Source organism: Orcinus orca, chromosome 7 (genome assembly GCF_937001465.1).
Source record: "Orcinus orca chromosome 7, mOrcOrc1.1, whole genome shotgun sequence".
Classification (NCBI taxonomy): Eukaryota; Metazoa; Chordata; class Mammalia; order Artiodactyla; family Delphinidae; genus Orcinus; species Orcinus orca.
This window is the reverse complement of record NC_064565.1, coordinates 43,731,229-43,749,232: the sequence shown is the minus strand read 5'-3', so window position 1 is coordinate 43,749,232 and position 18,004 is coordinate 43,731,229. Positions and strand designations below refer to the sequence as shown.

The 18,004-nt window shown below is 33.4% G+C and overlaps 1 non-coding gene across 1 annotated transcript; it reads left to right on the top strand.

Moving 5' to 3' along the window:
• The first annotated feature begins 4,133 nt into the window (after positions 1-4,133).
• Positions 4,134-4,259, top strand: LOC117195446 (U6atac minor spliceosomal RNA). The gene has a single exon (XR_004475166.1). It is a non-coding gene; the product is annotated as a U6atac minor spliceosomal RNA (small nuclear RNA).
• Positions 4,260-18,004: the final 13,745 nt, after the last annotated feature.

The window sequence follows — 18,004 nt, the reverse complement described above, 5'->3', positions numbered from 1 at the left end:
AAAACAAGGAGAGAATCTTAAAAGCAGTAAGTGAAAAGCAACTTTTTATATACTAGGGAAAACCCAAAAGACTATCACCAAATTTTTCAGCAGAAACTTTACAGCCCAAAAAAAGTTGTTTTGTATTTTTTTTGCAGTCAAAATATTTATTATTTTCCTTAACTGGGTTAAATGACAATACAAATGTTGTGATCCTGTTTTAAATTTCTCATGTACTATACTTTAAATATTCAAAACTTTGTATAAAACCACACATGACTTAATTTCTTTCACAATGCCTACTATAGAAATCTTGATTTAATTGTATACGTTTTGAAATAAATTCTCTCCTTAACCTTATTATTATAGATTTGAAAAGACTAGCTACAACTGCAACAGTAATATCTATCAGGTCCATACTTATAAACAACACACAAGAAGAAGAAAGGAGAGAACAGACTAGGGAGAGAGAAGAAGAGATGTTCATTTATATTGTTTCCAACTGGTAACAACCAGATCAGAGTATTAGTGTGGTGTGAGTGCTTCTTGAGTCATTAGGAAGATTTTAATGTATTTAAGGGGAATAACCACAGAATAAATTCAAAGTGCTGGAAAAAAAAAACCCTACCAACCAAGAAGGCTCTACCCAGAAAAGCTGTCATTCAGAATTTAAAACGAGGTAAAGAGTTGTTCAGACAGACAAAAACTGAAGGAGCTCATCTCCACTAGAACAACCTTACAAGAAATGTTAAAGGGACTTCTTCAAGCAGAAACAAAAGGATGCTAAGTAGTGACAGGAAAACATATGAAAGTATAAATCTCACTGCTAAAGGTAAATATGAAGTTGAATTCAAAGTACTCTAATGTGCAATGGTTGTGGGTAAATTATAAATCTAGCATGAAGGTTAAAAGACAATAGTATTAAAAACAACCATAACTACAATAATTTGTTAATGAGTTCACAAGCTAAAAGATGTAAATTGTGACATCAAAACATGAAATGCACTGGGGGAGAGTTAAAATGTAGACCTTGTGTATGCATCTGAAGTTAAGTTGTTATCAGCTTAAAATAAACTATTAGAAACATGTTTTATATAAACTACATGGTAACCACAAAGAAAAACCTATAGTAGGTATACAAAAGGCAAATAGAAAAGAATCTAAGCATACCACTACAGAAAATAATCAATTCACCATGTAAGAGAGCAAGGGAAGAAGAAAGGAAGAAAGGAAATAAAATAGCCAGAAAACAATTGACAAAATGGCAACACATACCTATCAATAATTACTTTAAATGTAAATGGGCTATTTCTTCAATCAAAGTATACAGATTTGCTGAATAGATAAAAAATCAAGACCCAGGGCTTCCCTGGTGGCACAGTGGTTGAGAGTCCGCCTGCCGATGCAGGGGATGCGGGTTTGTGCCCCGGTCTGGGAAGATCCCACATGCCACGGAGCGGCTAGGCCTGTGAGCCATGGCTGCTGAGCCTGTGTGTCCAGAGCCTGTGCTCTGCAATGGGAGAGGCCACAACAGTGAGAGATCCGCGTACCGCAAAAAAAAGAAATCAAAACCCAAATATATAGTGACTCAAGATACTCATTTCACTTTAAAGACACACATAGACTGAAAGTAAAGGGATGGAAAAAGATATTCTTCCAAATGGAAACCAAAAGAGAGCAGAGATAGCCAAACTTATATCAGTCAAAACAATGCTTTAAATCAAAGACTAATAATAAGCAAAAAAGTCATTATATATTGCTAAAGGGATTAATCCAATAAGAGGACCTAACATTTGTAAATAGTTATGCACCCAACATAGACACACCTAGATATATAAAGCAAATACTAACAGACCTAAAGAGAGAAATAGACAATAATACAATACTAGTAGGGGACTTCAATACCCCACTTTAAATGATGGGTACATCATCCAAAAAGAAAAGTAATAAGAAAACATTAGACTTAAACTGCACATTAGACCAGACAGACTTAAGAGATATTTATAAAACATTCCACCCAACACCAGCAGTATACACATTCTTCTCAGGCACACATGGAACATTTTCCATGATAGATCCTATGCCAGGCCATAAAACAAGTCAATTTAAAAAGTAGGAAATCATATTAAGCATTTTTTTCCCAAACACAATGATATGAAACTAGAAATCAATTACTAAAACAAAAGTAGAATATTTACAAATACGTGGAGATTAAACAACATGAACAACCAATAGGTCAAAGAAAAAAATCAAAACAGAGATATCAAAAACTGTCTTAAAAAAAAAAAAAAAACTGTCTTAAGACAAATGAACATGGAAACACAACATACCAAAACTTATGGGATGCAACAAAAGCAGTTCTAAGAGAGAAGTTCATAACAGTAAAGGCCTATATTAAGAAAAAAGAAAGAGCTAAAATTAAAAACCTAACTTCACCCCTCAAGGAACTAGAAAAAGAAGAATAAACAAAGCCCAAAGATAGTATAAAGAAGTACATAAAAAATCAGAGTGGAAATTAATGAAATAGAGGCTGAAAAGACAATAGAAAAGATCATAGAAAAGATCAATGAAACTAAGAGCTGTTTTTTGAAAAAACTGACAAAGCTTTAGCTAGATTCACCAAAGCGGGGGAGGGGGAACTAAAATAGATAAAATTAGAAATGAAAGTAGACACACTACAATTTATATCACAGAAATACAAAAAATCATAGATGTTAATATGAAAAAGTATACACCAACAAAGTGGACAATCTAGAAGAAATGGATACATTCCTAGAAACATACAACCTATCACGATTGAAATCAGAAAGTAATAACAAAAAATCTGAAAAGACAAATTTCCAGTAAGGAGATTGATTTAGTAACCAAAAAACACTGACAAAGAAAACTCCAGGATCAAAATGCCTTCACTGGTGACTTCTACCAAACACTTAAAGAAGAACTAATACCAAATCTTCTCAAACTCTTCTAAAAAACTGAAGAGGAGGGAATACTTCCAAACTCATTTTAATAGGCCAGCATTACCCTGTCCAAAGCCAGAAAAGGATTCCACAAGAAAAGAAAATTATAGGCCAATATCCCTGATGAACACAGATGCAAAAATCCTCAACAAAATATTAGCAGACAAAATTCAACAGCACATTAAAAGGATCATAACATGAACAAGTGGGATTTTTTCCAGGGATGCAAGGATGGTTTAATAGCTATAAATCAATCAATGTGATATATCACCATAGGCAATGAAGAATAAAAATCATATGAACATCTCAACAGATGCAGTAAAAGTGTTTGATGAAACTCAATATCCATTCATGATAAAAACTCTCAGCAAAGTGGGTATAGAGGGACATACCTCAACATAATAAAGGCCATATATGACAAGCCTACAGCTAACATCATACTAAACGGTGAAGAGCTGAAAGCTTTTCCTCTCAGAAAAGGAACAAGACAAGGATGCCCACTCTTGCCACTTTGATTCAACATAGTACTGGAAGTTCTAGTCAGAGCAATTAGGCAAGAAAAAAAAATAAAAGGCATCCAACTGGAGAGGAAGAAGTAAAACTGTCTCTATTTGCAGATAACATGATATTACATACAGAAAACCATAAAGACTCCACTAAAAACTACTGGAACTAATAAATGATTTCAGTAAAGTTGCAGGATACAAAATTAATATACAAAACTCAGTTGTGTTTCTATACTCTAACAACTATCAGAAAGAGAAATTAAGAAAATTATCCCATTTACAGTTGCATCAAAAATAATAAAATGTCTAGAAATAAATTTAACCAAGGAGGTGAAAAATCTGTTTATTTAAAACTGTAAGACATTAATAAAAGAAACTGAAGAAGACACAAATAAATGGAAAGATATCCCATGTTCATAACATTATCAAAATGCCCATATTACTCAAAGCAATCTACAGATTCAATGCAATCCCTAACAAAATTCCAAAGGGAGTTTTCACAGAAATTGAAAAAAAATAATCTTAAAGCTTATGGAACCACAAAACACATGAAATAGCTAAAGAAATCTTGAAAAAGAACAAAGCAGGAGGCATCACACTTCCTGATTTCAAATTATGTTATAAAAGTATATAAAAGTTATATAGTAATCAAAACAGTATGATATGGGCATAAAAACAGACACATAGAGTGTTGTATAAAAGGAGAGAAGATTAGCACTGCCCCTGACAAGAATGGCAGAGCCTCTCAGTCCTGACAATATTCATGTGGTTAAGGCATTACCACCTACTTCATGACCTCTAACCACCGTTTTTGAAGAAACAAAAACACTAATTTGAAAAGATATACACACAGCAATGTTTATGGCAGCATTATTTACAATAGCCAATATATGGACGCAACCTAAGTTTGTATCAACAGATGAACAGATAAAGAAGATTATATATATAAACACAAACATACACATACCTACAATGGAATATTATTCAGCCATAAAAAAGAATAAAATTTTGCCATTTGCAACAACATATCTGGACCTAGAGGATATTATGCTTAGTGAACTGTCATACAGAGAAAGACAAATACTGTATGTTTTCACTTACATGTGGAATCAAAAAATAAAACAAATGAATGAATATAACAAAACAGAAACAGACTCACAGATACAGAGAACAAACTAGTGTTTACCACAGGAAAGAGGGGTGGGAGAAGGAGCTAGATAGGGGAAGGGGATTAAGAGGTACAAATTACTAGGTCTAAAATAAGATACAATGATGTAATATACAGTGCTGGGAATATAGGTAATATTTTATAACTTTATATGAAGTATAATCTATAAAAATATATCACTATGTTGTACACCTAAAACTAATATAATATTGTAAAAAACTATACTTGAGTTTTAAAAAAACAGACACATAGATCAATGGGAAAAGCCCCCCCAAAAATCCATATATATATACGGTCAATTAATTTTCAACAAAGTAGCCAAGAATATACAATTGGGAAAGAATAATCTCTTCAATAAATGGTGTTGGGAAAACTGGACAGCCACAAGCAAAGGAATGTTATTGGAGCCTTATCTTACATCATACACAAAATCAACTTAAAATGGATTAAAGACTTGAATATAAGAACTGAAGCCATAAAAATACTAGAAGAAAACAGAGGTAAATTCCTTGTTATCAGTCCTAGCAATGACTTTTTAGGCTTAGACACCAAAAACAGAGATAATAAAATAAAGAAATAAACATATGGGATGACATCAAACTAAAAAACTTCTGCACAACAAAGGAAACCATCAACAAAATGCAAAGGCAACATATGAAATGGGAGAAATATCTGCAAATTATATATCTGGCAAGGGGTTAGTATATAAGAAACTCAGACAACTCAGTAGCAAAAACCCCCAAGCAATCTGATTTAAAACATGGGCAGAGGATTTGAATAAACATTTTTCCAAATAAGACATGCAAATGGCCAACAGGTACATGAAAAGAGCTCAACATCACTAATCATCCCAGAATGCAAATCAAAACCATAAAAAGATATTACCTTATACTTGTAGGAATAGCTATCATCAAAAAGACAAGAGATAGCAAGTGCTGGTTAGGATGTGGAGAAGTGGAAACCCTTGTGCACTGTTGATTGGGATGTAACATGATGCAGCCAGTAGGAAAAACAGTATAGAGGTTACTCAAAAAGTTAAAAATACCACATGATCTAGCAATCCCACTTCTGGGTATATAGCCAAAGGAAATAAAATCACTATCTCAAACAGTTTTCTGCTCCCCCATGTTCATTGCAGTATTATTTACTGTAGTCACAGCATTGAAACAACTATCTATTGATACGTGAATAGATTAAAAAATTATGGTATATATATATATATATATATATATATATATGTATATAATGGAATATTATTCAGCCATAATAAGGAAGGAGTTCTGCCATTTGCAACAATATGGATGGACCTTGAGGGTATTATGTTTAATGAAATAAGTTAGAGATAAACAAATATCATATGATCTCACTTATATGTGGAATCTGAAAAATTAAACTCACAGAAAAAGTGAACAAGCTGATGGTTGCCAGAGGCAGGGGGTAGGTGGGAGAAATGTGTGAAGGTGCTCAAAAAGTACAAAATCCAGTTATAGGATAAATAAGTTCTGGGGATGTAATATATAGCATGGTGACTATAGTTAGCAATATTGTATTGTATATTTGAAGTTTTCTAAGTTTAGATCTTAAAAGTTCTCATTACAAGAAAAACTTGCAAGGTGCGTGAGGTGATAGACATTAATTAAACTTATGTGGTAATCATTTAGCAATATATATGTATATCAAATAATTATGTTGTACAACTTAAACTAATACATTATGTCATTATACCTCAATAAAACCAGAAAAAATAAATTTTTATTTTATTCTTCTCTGTATTGTCTTTTTAAACTCATGGTCCTTTCTGTCCCCTCTCAGTCCTCTTGTATCAGTTGTCCACTTAAGTTTAGATTTTTCTAGCAAAAAACTTACTGCCCATACTCCATTGTCTTGGTTCTATTACCTGGTGTATCAGTGGGTATGTTGGAGTCCCTCAGCTAAAGCTGAGTTTCTAGGTGGGCCTATGGATTATCCACTCAGTTCTCCAATGAGAACTGGAAACAAGATGGTGTGGCTTATCTCTAGCAGCACTTATTTTGGTCAAATGAATTTGTTTGCTGCTAGAAAGCATTTGTTCAAGTTAACTATTCCAGAAATTTCTCTGTAACCATGAAATTTTCTACAAAATGAAAACTTACAGACAACTCAGGTACTCTGTAAAGATGGCTTACTTTGCAAAAAACTGTTAGGATTCACCTAAATGGTTCATTTTACCGCCCATTCTGTGTTTCATGTGACTATGACACTTTGTTTCCCTGAAGAGATGAGAAAATACCCAAACTTCAATTTGAGTGTCTGAGCTAAGCTAAAATTCATGGGAGTTTTCCCTGGGTGCTCTAGATAGGATGCTTTCCCTATCTCAAGAAATCACAAAGATGGAGGTAGGTTACAATTCACTTAAAGTCAATGAATTATGTAAAATCCTGTGAAGAATAAACAGGAAAGCATCAGTGCCGTTCTACGCCTTGTCTCAAAGTATACTCTGCATCATCTCTGTATCATGCCTTATAGATCATTTTTAACATGTGGTTATTTTATAAATTAAAAATAAAAAATTATTCAAAATAACATTACAGTCAGAACAGTAGCATATTCCCTCCCCGTATTGTTCCTCTGAAAGACGTATGACTTTCTGTATCTGATTGACCTCACTTCTATTGATGCCTTAACAGTATGTTTCATAATCATTTTAATTGTAAATAGAAAGCCATAAGACTTGGAAGCCTATATTAGCAAATAAAAATTTGGAATTCTGTGCTAGAAAAAAAAAATTTTCCATGTCTTTTTGTTTTTAAAGCCAGAATACTCATGGGCAAAGCCCCTTTGATGTCCTGGTTAGATTTTCCAATAAATATGGGGTCAACCACACCCAGGATAGATCTTAATCCCTAGATCAGGGAGAGAGGCACAAAAATCCATCACCTAACAGGGAGGTTATGTTTTCCCATGCCATGAGCTAAAACCTCTGGGAAAGCTGCAGTTTTCCTGCTTCCCTCTCAATACAAACCAATATGCCTAAGAGACCCTAGGAGACAGTAGAACCTTAAGGCTAAGGTTGTTCCTTGAGACTGACTAGAATTTATTAGCCAGATAACTAGCACAGCCAAGGCTTTTGTTCATTGTCTGATTCAATTGTCATGTTAGCAATGAAAACTTTATCATGTAAGTGCTCATAGCATTTACGTCTATTTTATGGTCTCCTGTGAAACTCCATTTTAAATTGCAGGTGACTGCTAATAATTCCAGGAGTAATGTCCATGTGTTTCACACACCTGATCAATCTTAGCATTTGTGAGTTTAACTCTATAAAATATTACTTACTGACCATTGCAACAGACCATATATACTGCTCTGCTGACTTACAGTCCCTGGATCTCTACTATCCACAGACGAAATGGTTCTAATCCCCTGGGATGAAATCACCTTTTGTTCTCATCCTGTGTCTTCTGGCTAGGTTTAAACAGCTAAAGCTATTGCCTTTGTGTCTTCAGAATCGTTAAGTCTTTATTTCCACTCTGACAGGTCTACCGTCAATGTTGCTGAGAATCAGTCTTCTTCATACACTTCATTTTCCCTTTGTGAATTTTCAGCTGGAGAAGAGGTTTGATCTAACAAGCGATGCATCGTTTTCTGCTCTGGGTAATTTAACTTCCTCATGGTCTAATGTTATCAAATCTAGGCTGCTATTAAAATCACTCTATGCCAAATGTGTTTTCTTAGTGTTGACATTACAGCTTATGAATTTAAATTTTAGGTCATACAGTGGAATAAGACTTAAGATTAAAATTAGTTTTGTATATACTATTTTCCTGGAGATAAAATTAAACTATAACAATCTAGCATGAAAGTAAAAATGTTTTATTGACTCAGTTATGGATCTAACCTTGAGGCTTAACCTCAAGAATTGACATAAAAATCATTTATTACATATATTGGTTTTGTGATAAATGTGCAAAGAGAACTATTTTAAAGCCAGGCTCCCTTAGGAATTTAGAGTTTAAAACATTAAAAAAAGACTCTAAGGACATATCAATACTTAGAAAATAATATGCATGTGTGTAAAATTGCATATAAATGTATGCACAGAAATATATTTTGATTATATTTTCCTTGAATAAAAGTTTTTTATATGTGCTTATATGTGAATATATATGTATGTATGTTTATAAATATACATACAGAGATGGACTGTCACAATCTTTAGACTATAGAGTAAATTTCAGTCAATATACATTTGTTGAGTATATTTAAGTAAAAACTTTCAGTCAGACATAGGAACACAATATTTTATATTTAAGACATTGTGACTTTTTAAAAAATATTTTGTCCATTACAAGGATGCAGTCCTTTATGAAAGAAATGTTGTGTTTGAAATAGTTAGTGGCCTAAAGCCACCAGTCCAATTTTGTCCAAGACTGTGATTAAAACAAGAGCATCTTTTGCAAATATATATTTATATATACATATATACACATATACATATATATGTGAGTGTGTGTGTATATATACATATAAGTATATATAAATAAATAAATATTTATATATATGTGTGTATATATATAGAGAGAGAGAGAGAGAGAGAAAGAGAGAGGGAGAGATTGTAGTACCCAACAAAGAAAATTGAGGAAAGGAGTACAAAAAAAGCAAGCTTTTCTTTTTTTTAATGTTTTCAAAGGCTTAATATGAATATTTATATATTTCTTAATTTTTTTTCTCCTTCAGATAAAGGAAGTAGCTATTCTGTGAGTTAGAAAGGCAAATTAAATGAAATTAGATAATTGACTGGAAGAATAGTGATAAGGAAACAGACCGTGTCTGAGAAAGACAGGATGTTTGGCTTCTAAAAGATAAGCAATCCAGCAACGCTTTGACACCATGGCCTTAAAATTTTGACACATTACTAGCTAAGGTTTTTTTTGTTGCAATCTACAATTTAGGATAAGTCAAAAAAAGTTTAAGTAACAATGGGAAAGGTAATGGCATGTGCCTAGAACATGTCTTTCTTTTAAAAGTTCCTCTAGAAATGTCATGTCAAAATACATCACTGCAATACAGTGGGGCAAAGATGGTGAATTTAATAAATAGTTCTGGGGCAATTAATATCCATATGAGGGGTGTGGAAATATCTTGACTTTCTACCTCATACCATTCACAAAAAGTAAATACAAAATGGTTTTCAGATGTAAATTTGGGAAGTAAATCAATGAAACATTTAGAGAAAAACAGGGAACATCTTTTGAACCTTACAGTAAACAAAGATTTCTTAAATAGGATATAAACACACCAACAATGACAAAAAAATTGATAAACTTAACTATGTTAAAATTAATTACTCTTGCTTATCAAAAAAGACCACTAAGGATGAAAAGGCAACCACAGAGAGTGGGAGAAGACATTTATGCCATGTATATTCAACAAAAGACTCATATAAAATTACATAAAGAACTCAAAATCAAAAAACAAACAAAAAAGGCAACCAAACATAAAAATGCAAAAAATCTGAAGCAAATTAAAAGATTATATTCAACTATTTAATAAACATAGAAAAAGCTGCTCAGCTCACCAGTCATCAAAGAAATAAAAGCTAAAACCCAAAACAACATCAGTACACAGGCTCCAGAATGGCTAAAATAATAAAAACAGAAAATAAGTGTTGACAAGGACACAGAAAATCTCAGACTCTCAAGCACTGCTTATTTGTCAGCTTCCCCTAAAACTGACATGAGCATAAGCTATGGCCCAGAATTCCACTCCACTTGACAGAAATACATTTACATATTTTCTAAAAAAACATGCACTGAAGTGTTCATAGCAGCACTATTCACAATAGCCCTAAGTCAGAAACTACCCAAATGCTCATCAATATAAATGAATTCTGGCACATTTGGCAAATGAAACACTACACAACAATGAGAATAAATGAACTATAACCATGTTTCAATATTATAGGTGAATTTCAAATGATGCTGAGAGAAAAAAATTAGACTCAAAAGAATACATATATTAATAAGGAAAATTTATTCTATTAATATATAATATAAAATATGTAATAAAGAATATTATTATTATACATTTATTTTTATATTAGATTAAGGGCTAGTTTTATGTTGTGAGATATATCTTGTTAATAAAAGCCTTGATAAAATATTTAAATTTTAATATATAAAATAGCATATTCAAAGAAACAAATGATGATTTGGCCTCATGACATAAATTAATCTATGTTTAAGATTTGAAGTTCAAAGTTAAAAAACTTTCCCCTCATGAGACTAAACCCAAAATTAGAATTTCAGGCCCAATTTATCATTTGAAAATTTCCTTAGGTGCAGTTAGAAATAACAGAAATCACCTGGCTAGAACAAGTGGCAACAATTCAATGGAAGCCTTATGGAAGCTGAAGCATTTCTCTGTCCTGCATTCCTCAGATGCCCAAATCAAATGCTAATTAAGCTCTGTGACCTACATGCTCGCCCTGCCACAGATTCTGGAATCAAATGTAGGGAGATCTTTAAAGAATGTTATCCAGGAATTCAGTAGTTTGATAACGTCAGTCTTGTAGTTCTCGATATTTCTCTAGACTAGCATTATTTGTTTTTTATAATTCGTTCTTTCTTTTATATAACATGTTTTTATAACCAGCTCTTGCCTTTTCCTTGTTAAGCAGTTCTTGCCTAGTAACCCAGTTCCTGTTCATTGGTTTCTGCTTTGAGTGATCCGTCCAGGAGTGTCCTGCTTGATGTCCTGCCTCCCATCACAGCACTTTCTAGACAGAAGTCTCACTGTGCTTCTCTTTTTCCTGTGGCCTGCATGGTTCTCACTGGATTTGCTTGGTGCTGATAGCCAGTGTGTTCCTGGACAATGAACCGTTGCCTATTTCCAAGCTTTACCAAAACCCTGCTTTGCCTGCAAGCCAGGACATTCACCTGTTCCTCCTCACACAGACCTCTGTGGACTTTTACCAATGCTAGTTTCCAAACCTCTTTTTCAGCCATCTCACCTCACCTGGGAAGGTATCCTAAGGTAGCCATAAGCCTGGCATGCATTATGCTTCCTCCCTCTAGAATCCCTCACAGTGCTGATCTCCGAGGGGCATGACAAGCCCAGTGGATCTTTCTCACCTCTGAGTTGCAACTGTCTCAACCAGGCCTTTGTGAAAACTGCAGCAAGAAGGTGGCAGAAATTAAGAACAGAATATTTTTATTTTTGACTCAGTCAGACTCAGGATGTGACAAGACAAAAAACAGCCTGGAATTCTCCATCCTTAACAATGTTTACCAAAGCCTGCCCCACTTGGGCATGCATCAGAGCATTGAGAGGGAACTAAAAGACAGGAAAGGCTGAGAAAACAAAAGAAGATGCAAGAAGCAAAAAGAAGAGTATGAGATAAAAGGAAGAATATGTCAGAGCAATTTGTGCACTTGCTTATTCAGCTGTTACTTTGAAGTCTCCTTTGTATTGAGTTGGTCAAAAAGTTCGTTCGAATTTTTCCATAATGTCGTATGGAAAAACCCGAACAAACTTTTTAGCCAACTCAATAGAGGACATTACTGCTATAGCCTCTTTCTCCACTATTTGCTTATTCTGGCTTTGCCCTGTTTAATCAATCACTGGGTGTCCATTCAACTTTGCATTTTTCTTTAACTATGAAGAGCAGGCTTTAGTTGTCCTAGACCTTGACTTATCCTCAGACCTAACCACATGACTTTGGAAATATCACTAACTCTTGTTGGTTTCCTCATTTAAAAATGGCTTGTTTGGATTAGATCAGCAGTTCTCTTTATTTAGGAGAGTAAATTTCCTTTTATTTACTAAAGTCATAAAGTTCATGAGAATAATTAGGGTGCATCCCTGACTTAGAATGAAATGAGGGACAGAGGACTGACTGCTAGAACCATGGTGAGTACTCCAGATTCCAGAGCCAGATAAAGAGAGTTTGAATCCTTGCTTTCCCATTTACTCACCATGATAGTCAGACATAGATTCAAGCAGCCTCAGTTTCCTCATCTATGAAACACAGATAATATTAGGGTTGACTCCACTGGGTTATGACTCAGAACATAAAAGGCACTCAATAAATATTTGCCACTACAAATTTTTATTTTGAGATCTACTAGTCTAACTAGAAAAGTTTCAGAAAAATGCTAAGAACAGTGAAGTACAAATAAATCAGGACACAGTTTCAAATCCTACTTTGGCTACTTGGCCACTGTGGTACCTTGGATGAGTGACTTAACCTGACACTTCCTCCTCTATGAAATGTGATTAGAATAGAAACTTCTAAGGTATCTTCCAATTCTACGTGCTATAATTACCTAGCCTGTTATTTTGGAAAAAGTCTTTAAATATTTGTGGGGCTCAGTAGGGACTGAATCTTACCTTACTGTAGTTCAGCACCAAGACTTATCATAAGAACTCCAGGAACCCATATTATAATAAACATATTTTCCAAATAAAGAATTCTGTTTTAAAATATTATTTACCATGATATGTTGAAGCTTATATTTATCATGCTTTTCTTTCTGCCAGGTTTACTAAATAATTTTGTTTAAAATAACAAAAGAAGTATTTTATTATTAAAGATGTACTGAATAAACTTTGAAACCATATAATCAAGGGGCATAAAAAAGGCAGAAATAAAACTATATTAAAAGCATCAGTACAATACAGTTGCATGTATTTCACCATACATTTTTTACCTACCAGTCTTTATTTTGAATTTGTATTTTCTTCTCAGTTGTTTTTGCCTAAAATAATTAATAAACCTTGTAGAGAAGAAATTTTCATTAGAAGTCATAAGGGAATTGAATGTCAAGTAACTTCAGATTAAATTATGTGTGCATATGTATAAAGGTGTATGTATATGTATGTGTATGTGCATATTTGGTTATGCACAAGATGTATTAGAGAGGTATTATATATATTATAGAGATATAAATCCATGCTCTTATCTACACACACACACACACACACACACACACACACACACACACACAATTTTTAGGCCCTAAAACTTGCTAAAAAACAATCTGCAAGCAAAGAGATAGTACACACAAGATATGCCAACCACTAAGAAAAAAACATATCTGCCTAGTAATTAATGTAATTCTGAAAGTTCACTATCATTTTCTAATGTATTTGAAGAAAAGCCACTGGATTTGAGAGGTTCTAACCCTAGTGAGATCACATAGTCAAAACATCCATGTCAGTGTATATTTCTTTTCTCCTCTCTCTTTTCCCTTCTCGCCTCCCTTCACTTTTTCTCTTCGTAATGCTCTGTGTATTTGTTTTCTACTGATGGACAACAAATTACCAAAAACTTAGCACTTTAAAACAACACACATCTTTTATCTCACAGCTTCTGTAGGTCAGGAGTCAAGGCATGACAGCTTAGGTAGGTCCACTGCTCAGGCTTTCACAGGTTCTCAACTGAAAGATCAACTAGATAAGAATCTGCATCCAAGCACCAGCTGTTAGAAGAATGCATTTCCTTGTGGCTGTTGGAAGACACCCTCATGCCCTAAATGCTGCCCACAGGTCCCTGCTGTGGGGCCCTCTCCATAGGCAGTTCACAACCTAACTGTTTATTTCGTCAAGGCCATCAGAAGACTCTCTGGCCAAATTCTGCTAATACAGAATCTTATACAACACAAACATAACCATAGGAGAAACTTTCCAACACCTTTGCAATATAATATAACCTAATCAAGGGAATGCCCTTTGGCAGAAGGATGTGATTCATTGAGAGTCCACTTAGGGTGTGTTTGCCACACTGTATGATAGTAATTTGCTAAGAATTCTTTTCCAAAGATCACTAGTAACCCACACTGCTGAACTTCAGCCTTAGAATAGGGTCCACTGAGTTTTTTTTTAATCAGAAACAATGTTTTTAACTTCAAAAAGGAAACTAATGCTAATATGTTGACCGCACTTGACCTTTATCTCCACAGGGTCATTTAAATATTTACACCTACTGTATTCACAAGTTTGATTGACAAGCACTTTATAAAATATTTATGCTGTCAAAAAACAGCATGGATCTCATGAGAATATTGCTTTTTGGTTTAAAATTTATACTGAAAAGTTGTTCTGTATAATGACAATGAAGATATACTTCACTTCTTTTAAAAGCCAAGATGAATATTATTTTAGTACAGTATTAGTATTTGCAGAAAGTTGTGAAAATGGAGAGGATAGAGAATTGAGAGTGCAGTGTGTAAAAAGGAGATTTATTAGTGTAGTCTTCAAATCTCCTCAATCTTTTCATAAAACAAATAATCAGAGTAGTGAAAAGAAAAAAAAAAAATCCATAAACATCTGGAAAAAATCTAGTGACAAAATATCCCTATCAACTTTTGAGAATAAAAATTGGTGGTGTCAAACCATCACCTGTAGCATGATCTGTACAGGACAAAGAAAGTACAGAGAAAGGGAGCTCCTGTGGTACTAAGAGCTCAGAAACAATAAGTAAGCCAAAAGATTCACGTGCAAAAAGAAAGAACTCTCTTCTTCTGGAATCCTTAGCCATTCAGAGCTAAGAATATTCATGAAAGTTGGATAAGGATACACTGGCTCCAATTTGAGAGTGAGTTCCAAAACAAGGAAAATATCAGAAGGTGCTAGTTAAGTTCGCCCATGAAGGAGTTTGGAATTATTGAACAAAAACTCTCTTATGGAAGAACAGAGACCCAAGGGGGTTAAAAAAATTTCTGTGACTAGATGGAAAATTGAGTGAGGCAAAAATCTTAGGCATAAAGGAGCAAGAAGTTTCAGATTCTGAGTAGTAGATGGGAAAAGGTCCTAAGGAGGTAGTTCTTAGAACTGTGGACATGGCCACACAAAGAAGACATATTTTTAATGCTTTATGATGGAAGAGGGCTATCAAGAAATAAAGCTACCCTGACCCACACACCATCACAGAAACATCCCTCTAAAGTACAAGAAAACCCATGTCAATTAACATGAATAACAGAAATGGATTATGATCAAACTTTATACAAAGATGTTGAAAGAAAAAAAGGAAAGAAAATGAACTTACTATAAATACACAAACATGAAGGAAGGTCCACTAAAAAGTCTGACTACAAATCAGAAGTAAATCATGTAAATTAAGAAAACTCTAATGTGCTTAACTGAAAGTACAAATTCAAAAATCTCAAAAATGAGATTATAAAACAAGAGGAGGATTTGAAAATAGAGTTTTCAGAGCTAAGTACAAAATTAGAACAAAAAAGAAAGAAGTATTTTTTTCAGTAAGGAATGCTCAACTAGAATAAACTTGAATGAATACCATGGAAGGTAAAGTAAGGAAAACAAAAGATAAAAAGGAGGAAAAATAACAAACAGAAATTATATGTATGTATGGATGGATGGTTAGATAAAGAATACAAGAAAAGAAGATGTCATATAGATATAATAGGTGATTCTAAGAAGGAAAAAATATCACAAATACTAATAATTCATATAATTCATATAATTCATATAATCTTGAACAATAAAAGGCTTGAACCTACATATTTACAAGGGTATGTCGTGCAGTTGGAAAAATTATTGGTGAATGGTCACTACTGAGACAACTGCTAGTAAAGCTATTGGGTTTAAAGTTAAAGAAAGAATTCTTGAGCATATAGGCAAAAAGACCAAATCATGTATAAGGGAAAGATAATGAGATTGGCAACAGACATCATCAGCAACACTTCATAACATAAGACAATGGAGATATAAGTACTCAAGGAAAAGTATGGGCTCAGGTCTTAAATGGAGCCAAACTCATTTTAAATCATACTGTTATAAATCTGCAAAAGGACAAGGGAATATTGATCCCATGATCCATTCCTGAGAATGTATTAGAGAAGGAGCCCACCATGAATTTAGGGGAAGTTTTAGCATTTTCACTGCAAAATTATGACTAAAATAAATTGAATATATGTAACTGTAAAGCTAACAGCAATCAATAGGGATAATATGACAAAGAGAGTATAAATATGTTTTCTGACAAAAGAAATGTATTACAGCTGAAACAGTGGGTAAGAAAAGCAGAGTGTATGGAATATACAAGTTTGCTGGCTCACAGGATGTGAATTTGTGTTAGAGGCTATCATATCTAATCAGTTCTGGGGAAACGGGAGAGAAGAATGAAGAGGAATTTACTCACTAATTCCATTATTGTTACATTATTATGTAAGTGGTAGATTGGTAAAATAATGGACTAAGTGTATATATTAAGGTAACTATTAACGAAAAACACAAGCCATCAGTACACACTGAATAAAGGGCATAGTACCTCCAACTTAATTACAAATGGTTCAGTAAAAATATACATACATATGCCCTGTGTGTGCACCCACATGTGTGTGTGCACACATACACACACATATATACATATTAATATGTATGTATGGAGAGGGAGAGAAAGGGGAAGAATGACAAACAAAGGGGCAAAAGTGTAAAAAATTGATGAATACTGATAAAGGGAAAATAGGAGTCTCTTATACAATGACCAAAATATTATTGTTCTATATGTTTGATACAAAATTTGGAAATTTAATACAATACATATTAATAGATCTAAGAAAAACATAATTTACTAAATTAATAGTTAAAAGAAATTTCCTAAATATAATAAAATCTGTATTACTCCAATTCAAAAGTTAACACTTAATCAATGGGAATACTCTAGCAATATTACCAATGAAGTCTGCAACAAGACAAGTGACCTAGCATCTTCAGTTGTATTTCACATTAAATTGGAGCTATTATCTAACCCGGTTGGGGTGTGTGTGTTTATCTCATAAGAATCTAGAAGATTACATGCAGAAGTTATTGTATTACAAAAAAAAAAAACCCAAAGAATCAATTAGAATCTACTACAAACCATAAAAGAGTTAAGTAACGTGCCAGGATATAAAATTAACGTTCCTAAAGCAATAGCCTTAGTATTTACAAACAATAGCAATAACCACTTTCAAGACATAATGGAAAGAAAGGCTCTATTTAAGATAAAATAATGATGATGATTATGTATTTAGGTAGAAACTTTCAAAAGTGCAGTAAAGATATGAGAAAAAATATACTCATCAAAGAAGCAAAGGATACATGATCAAATGGAAATGTATACCTTATTCTTGAGTATGAAAATTCAACTTCATAAAGGTGTCAATTCTAAGTTAATTGTGTAAATATAATCAACACCCCACCAAATACCATGACATTGTTCTTTGGGAAAAGTCAAGTTGATTATAAAGTTCATAAAAGGAATAAATAAGCAAAGTCAGCAAAGGAAATCCTGAAAAAGTATGCAGTGAAGGAATTTTACACCTAATATTACAACACTTCAAAGCCTCCAGAATTAAAGCAGCATGGTGTTATTTTACTAATAAACTGAAAGACCAATGAAAATA